The sequence below is a fragment of the Oncorhynchus gorbuscha genome, unplaced genomic scaffold, assembly GCF_021184085.1.
Source record: "Oncorhynchus gorbuscha isolate QuinsamMale2020 ecotype Even-year unplaced genomic scaffold, OgorEven_v1.0 Un_scaffold_11897, whole genome shotgun sequence".
NCBI lineage: Eukaryota > Metazoa > Chordata > Actinopteri > Salmoniformes > Salmonidae > Oncorhynchus > Oncorhynchus gorbuscha.
In genome coordinates, this window is record NW_025754357.1 from 458 (window position 1) to 7,207 (window position 6,750).

A 6,750-nucleotide genomic window follows, 5' to 3' on the forward strand; every position below is an offset into this window, starting at 1 on the left:
ACTTGTCCTTTAGACATAAAGGATCAGTCCTGACTACTTGTCCGATCAGTCCTGACCACTTGTCCTTTAGACATAAAGGATCAGTCCCTGACTACTTGTCCTTTAGACATAAAGGATCAGTCCTGACTACTTGTCCTTTAGACATAAAGGATCAGTCCTTGACTACTTGTCCTTTAGACATAAAGGATCAGTCCTTGACTACTTGTCCTTTAGACATAAAGGATCAGTCCTTGACCACTTGTCCTTTAGACATAAAGGATCAGTCTTGACTTTGTCCTTTAGACATAAAGGATCAGTCCCTGACTACTTGTCCTTTAGACATAAAGGATCAGTCCTTGACCACTTGTCCTTTAGACATAAAGGATCAGTCCTTGACCACTTGTCCTTTAGACATAAAGGATCAGTCCCTGACTACTTGTCCTTTAGACATAAAGGATCAGTCCTTGACTACTTGTCCTTTAGACATAAAGGATCATCACTTGTCCTTTAGACATAAAGGATCAGTCCTTGACTACTTCCTTTAGACATAAAGGATCAGTCCTGACCACTTGTCCTTTAGACATAAAGGATCAGTCCTGACTACTTGTCCTTTAGACATAAAGGATCAGTCCCTGACTACTTGTCCCTTTAGACATAAAGGATCAGTCCTGACTACTTGTCCTTTAGACATAAAGGATCAGTCCCTGACTACTTGTCCTTTAGACATAAAGGATCAGTCCTTGACTACTTGTCCTTTAGACATAAAGGATCAGTCCCTGACCACTTGTCCTTTAGACATAAAGGATCAGTCCTTGACCACTTGTCCTTTAGACATAAAGGATCAGTCCTTGACTACTTGTCCTTTAGACATAAAGGATCAGTCCTTGACCACTTGTCCTTTAGACATAAAGGATCAGTCCCTGACTACTTGTCCTTTAGACATAAAGGATCAGTCCTTGACTACTTGTCCTTTTAAAGGATCAGTCCTTGACTACTTGTCCTTTAGACATAAAGGATCAGTCCTTGACTACTTGTCCTTTAGACATAAAGGATCAGTCCTTGACTACTTGTCCTTTAGACATAAAGGATCAGTCCTTGACCACTTGTCCTTTAGACATAAAGGATCAGTCCTTGACCACTTGTCCTTTAGACATAAAGGATCAGTCCTTGACCACTTGTCCTTTAGACATAAAGGATCAGTCCTTGACTACTTGTCCTTTAGACATAAAGGATCAGTCCTTGACTACTTGTCCTTTAGACATAAAGGATCAGTCCCACTTGTCCTTTAGACATAAAGGATCAGTCCTTGACACTTGTCCTTTAGACATAAAGGATCAGTCCTTGACCACTTGTCCTTTAGACATAAAGGATCAGTCCTTGACCACTTGTCCTTTAGACATAAAGGATCAGTCCTTGACCACTTGTCCTTTAGACATAAAGGATCAGTCCTTGACTACTTGTCCTTTAGACATAAAGGATCAGTCCTGACTACTTGTCCTTTAGACATAGGATCAGTCCTTGATCAGATCAGTCCCTGACTACTTGTCCTTTAGATATAAAGGATCAGTCCTTGACTACTTGTCCTTTAGACATAAAGGATCAGTCCCTGACTACTTGTCCTTTAGACATAAAGGATCAGTCCTTGACTACTTGTCCTTTAGACATAAAGGATCAGTCCTTGACCACTTGTCCTTTAGACATAAAGGATCAGTCCTTGACTACTTGTCCTTTAGACATAAAGGATCAGTCCTTGACCACTTGTCCTTTAGACATAAAGGATCAGTCCTTGACTACTTGTCCTTTAGACATAAAGGATCAGTCCTTGACTACTTGTCCTTTAGACATAAAGGATCAGTCCTTGACTACTTGTCCTTTGTATTGTTGGTTCCCAGGTGGAGGCTATGAAGATTGGAGCTAAAGAGATGAAGAGAGCTTACAAGGATGTGAAGACTGATCAGATAGAAGTAACTAATTTAATGTGATTATATCAGTTCTCTCACATTATACGCTGTGGAGCTTCTTCATCGTGTGTGATGTGGTGTAGGACCTACAGGATCAGCTGGAGGATATGATGGAGGATGCCAACGAGGTTCAGGAGTCTCTGAGTCGCAGCTACGGAACTCCTGACATAGATGAGGATGACCTGGAAGCAGGTAGGGGTGTGGATATAACAGCAGGTAGGGTAGGGGTGTGGATCTAACAGCAGGTAGGGGTGTGGATATAACTGCAGGTAGGGTAGGGGTGTGGATCTAACAGCAGGTAGGGGTGTGAATCTAACAGCAGGTAGGGTAGGGGTGTGGATCTAACAGCAGGTAGGGTAGGGGTGTGGATCTAACAGCAGGTAGGGTAGGGGTGTGGATCTAACAGCAGGTAGGGTAGGGGTGTGGATCTAACAGCAGGTAGGGTAGGGGTGTGGATCTAACAGCAGGTAGGGTAGGGGTGTGGATCTAACAGCAGGTAGGGTAGGGGTGTGGATCTAACAGCAGGTAGGGTAGGGGTGTGGATCTAACAGCAGGTAGGGGTGTGGATCTAACAGCAGGTAGGGTAGGGGTGTGGATATAACAGCAGGTAGGGTAGGGGTGTGGATATAACAGCAGGTAGGGGTGTGGATCTAACAGCAGGTAGGGGTGTGGATCTAACAGCAGGTAGGGTGTGGATCTAACAGCAGGTAGGGTTGGGGTGTGGATCTAACAGCAGGTAGGGGTGTGGATCTAACAGCAGGTAGGGTTGGGGTGTGGATCTAACAGCAGGTAGGGTTGGGGTGTGGATCTAACAGCAGGTAGGGTAGGGGTGTGGATCTAACAGCAGGTAGGGTAGGGGTGTGGATCTAACAGCAGGTAGGGGTGTGGATCTAACAGCCGGTAGGGGTGTAGATCTAGCAGCAGGTAGGGGTGTGGATCTAACAGCAGGTAGGGGTGTGGATCTAACAGCAGGTAGGGGTGTGGATCTAACAGCAGGTAGGGGTGTGGATCTAACAGCAGGTAGGGTAGGGGTGTGGATCTAACAGCAGGTAGGGTAGGGGTGTGGATCTAACAGCAGGTAGGGGTGTGGCTCTAACAGCAGGTAGGGGTGTGGGTCTAACAGCAGGTAGGGGTGTGGCTCTAACAGCAGGTAGGGGTGTGGCTCTAACAGCAGGTAGGGGTGTGGATCTAACAGCAGGTAGGGTAGGGGTGTGGATCTAACAGCAGGTAGGGTAGGGGTGTGGATCTAACAGCAGGTAGGGTAGGGGTGTGGATCTAACAGCAGGTAGGGGTGTGGGTCTAACAGCAGGTAGGGTAGGGGTGTGGATCTAACAGCAGGTAGGGTAGGGGTGTGGATCTAACAGCAGGTAGGGTAGGGGTGTGGATCTAACAGCAGGTAGGGTAGGGGTGTGGATCTAACAGCAGGTAGGGTAGGGGTGTGGATCTAACAGCAGGTAGGGGTGTGGATCTAACAGCAGGTAGGGGTGTGGATCTAACAGCAGGTAGGGGTGTAGATCTAGCAGCAGGTAGGGGTGTGGATCTAACAGCAGGTAGGGGTGTGGATCTAACAGCCGGTAGGGGTGTAGATCTAACAGCAGGTAGGGGTGTGGATCTAACAGCAGGTAGGGGTGTGGATCTAACAGCCGGTAGGGTAGGGGTGTGGATATAACAGCAGGTAGGGTAGGGGTGTGGCTCTAATAGCAGGTAGGGTGGATCTAACAGCAGGTAGGGGTGTGGCAGGTAGGGATGTGGATCTAACAGCAGGTGTGGAGCTAACAGCAGGTAGGGTAGGGTGTGGATCTAACAGCAGGTAGGGTAGGGGTGTGGATCTAACAGCAGGTAGGGGTGTGGATCTAACAGCAGGTAGGGGGTGTGGATCTAACAGCAGGTAGGGGTGTGGATCTAACAGCAGGTAGGGTAGGGGTGTGGATCTAACAGCAGGTAGGGTAGGGGTGTAGATCTAACAGCAGGTAGGGTAGGGGTGTGGATCTAACAGCAGGTAGGGTAGGGGTGTGGATCTAACAGCAGGTAGGGTAGGGGTGTGGATCTAACAGCAGGTAGGGTAGGGGTGTGGATCTAACAGCAGGTAGGGGTGTGGATCTAACAGCAGGTAGGGGTGGATCTAACAGCAGGTAGGGGTGTAGATCTAGCAGCAGGTAGGGGCGTGGATCTAACAGCAGGTAGGGGTGTGGATCTAACAGCAGGTAGGGGTGTGGATCTAACAGCCGGTAGGGGTGTGGATCTAACAGCCGGTAGGGTAGGGGTGTGGATCTAACAGCCGGTAGGGTAGGGGTGTGGATCTAACAGCCGGTAGGGGTGTGGATCTAACAGCCGGTAGGGGTGTGGATCTAACAGCCGGTAGGGTAGGGGTGTGGATCTAACAGCAGGTAGGGTAGGGGTGTAGATCTAACAGCAGGTAGGGTGTGGATCTAACAGCAGGTAGGGGTGTGGATCTAACAGCCGGTAGGGTAGGGGTGTGGATATAACAGCAGGTAGGGTAGGGGTGTGGCTCTAACAGCAGGTAGGCGTGTGGATATAACAGCAGGTAGGGGGTATGGATTCAACAGCAGGTAGGGGTGTGGGTCTAACAGCAGGTAGGGTAGGGGTGTGGATCTAACAGCAGGTAGGGTAGGGGTGTGGATCTAACAGCAGGTAGGGTAGGGGTGTGGATATAACAGCAGGTAGGGTAGGGGTGTGGATCTAACAGCAGGTAGGGTAGGGGTGTGGATATAACAGCAGGTAGGGTAGGGGTGTGGATCTAACAGCAGGTAGGGTAGGGGTGTGGATCTAACAGCAGGTAGGGTAGGGGTGTGGATATAACAGCAGGTAGGGTAGGGTGTGGATATAACAGCAGGTAGGGTAGGGTGTGGATATAACAGCAGGTAGGGTAGGGTGTGGATCTAACAGCAGGTAGGGGTGTGGATCTAACAGCAGGTAGGGGTGTGGATCTAACAGCAGGTAGGGTAGGGGTGTGGATCTAACAGCAGGTAGGGGTGTGGATCTAACAGCAGGTAGGGGTGTGGATCTAACAGCAGGTAGGGTAGGGGTGTGGATCTAACAGCAGGTAGGGGTGTGGATCTAACAGCAGGTAGGGGTGTGGATCTAACAGCAGGTAGGGTAGGGGTGTGGATCTAACAGCAGGTAGGGGTGTGGAGCTAACAGCAGGTAGGGTTGGGGTGTGGATCTAACCGCAGGTAGGGTAGGGGTGTGGATCTAACAGCAGGTAGGGTAGGGGTGGATCTAACAGCAGGTAGGGGTGTGGATCTAACAGCAGGTAGGGTAGGGTGTGGATCTAACAGCAGGTAGGGTAGGGGTGGATCTCACAGCAGGTAGGGTAGGGGTGTAGATCTAACAGCAGGTAGGGGTGTGGATCTAACAGCAGGTAGGGTAGGGGTGTAGATCTAACAGCAGGTAGGGGTGTGGATCTAACAGCAGGTAGGGTAGGGGTGTAGATCTAACAGCAGGTAGGGGTGTGGATATAACAGCAGGTAGGGGGTGTGGATCTAACAGCAGGTAGGGGTGTGGGTCTAACAGCAGGTAGGGTAGGGGTGTGGATCTAACAGCAGGTAGGGTAGGGGTGTGGATCTAACAGCAGGTAGGGTAGGGGTGTGGATATAACAGCAGGTAGGGTAGGGGTGTGGATCTAACAGCAGGTAGGGGTATGGATCTAACAGCAGGTAGGGGTGTGGATCTAACAGCAGGTAGGGGTGTTGATCTAACAGCAGGTAGGGTAGGGGTGTGGATCTAACAGCAGGTAGGGGTGTGGATCTAACAGCAGGTAGGGGTGTTGATCTAACAGCAGGTAGGGTAGGGGTGTTGATCTAACAGCAGGTAGGGTAGGGGTGTGGATCTAACAGCAGGTAGGGGTGTGGATCTAACAGCAGGTAGGGGTGTGGATCTAACAGCAGGTAGGGGTGTGGATCTAACAGCAGGTAGGGGTGTGGATCTAACAGCAGGTAGGGGTGTGGATCTAACAGCAGGTAGGGGTGTGGATCTAACAGCAGGTAGGGGTGTGGATATAACAGCAGGTAGGGGTGTGGATCTAACAGCAGGTAGGGGTGTGGATCTAACAGCAGGTAGGGGTGTGGATATAACAGCAGGTAGTGGTGTGGATCTAACAGCAGGTAGGGTAGGGGTGTAGATCTAACAGCAGGTAGGGGTGCGGGTCTAACAGCAGGTAGGGTAGGGGTGTGGATATAACAGCAGGTAGGGCTGTGGATCTAACAGCAGGTAGGGGTGTGGGTCTAACAGCAGGTAGGGTAGGGGTGTGGATCTAACAGCAGGTAGGGGGTGGATCTAACAGCAGGTAGGGGTGTAGATCTAACAGCAGGTAGGGTAGGGGTGTGGATCTAACAGCAGGTAGGGTAGGGGGTGGATCTAACAGCAGGTAGGGGTGTGGGTCTACAGCTGGTTGATGTTGTTGTGTGTTGTCAGAGCTGGATGCCCTAGAGGATGATGTTGTTGTGTGTTGTCAGAGCTGGATGCCCTAGGGGATGAGTTGTTGCTGGATGATGACAGTTCCTACCTGGATGAGGCTTCTCTGCCCCTCCATCCCAGAGGGCATACCCAACGACAGTAAAACCAACAAGGTAAGACACAGCCCTTGCCTGCACAGAGCCCTGACCTCAACCCATTGAACACCTTTGTAATGAAATGGAACACCAACTGCAAGCCAGGCCTAATCACCCAACATCAGTGTCTGACCTCACTAATGCTTGTGGCTGAATAGAAGCAAGTCCCCGCAGCAATGTTCCAACATCTAGTGGAAAGCCTTCCCAGAAGAGTGGAGGCTGTTATAGCAGCAATGTTC

General features: G+C 50.1%; 1 pseudogene; it reads left to right on the forward strand.

Moving 5' to 3' along the window:
• The first annotated feature begins 1,871 nt into the window (after positions 1 to 1,871).
• On the forward strand, positions 1,872 to 6,529 carry LOC124030476 (annotated as a pseudogene).
• The last annotated feature ends 221 nt before the right edge of the window (positions 6,530 to 6,750 follow it).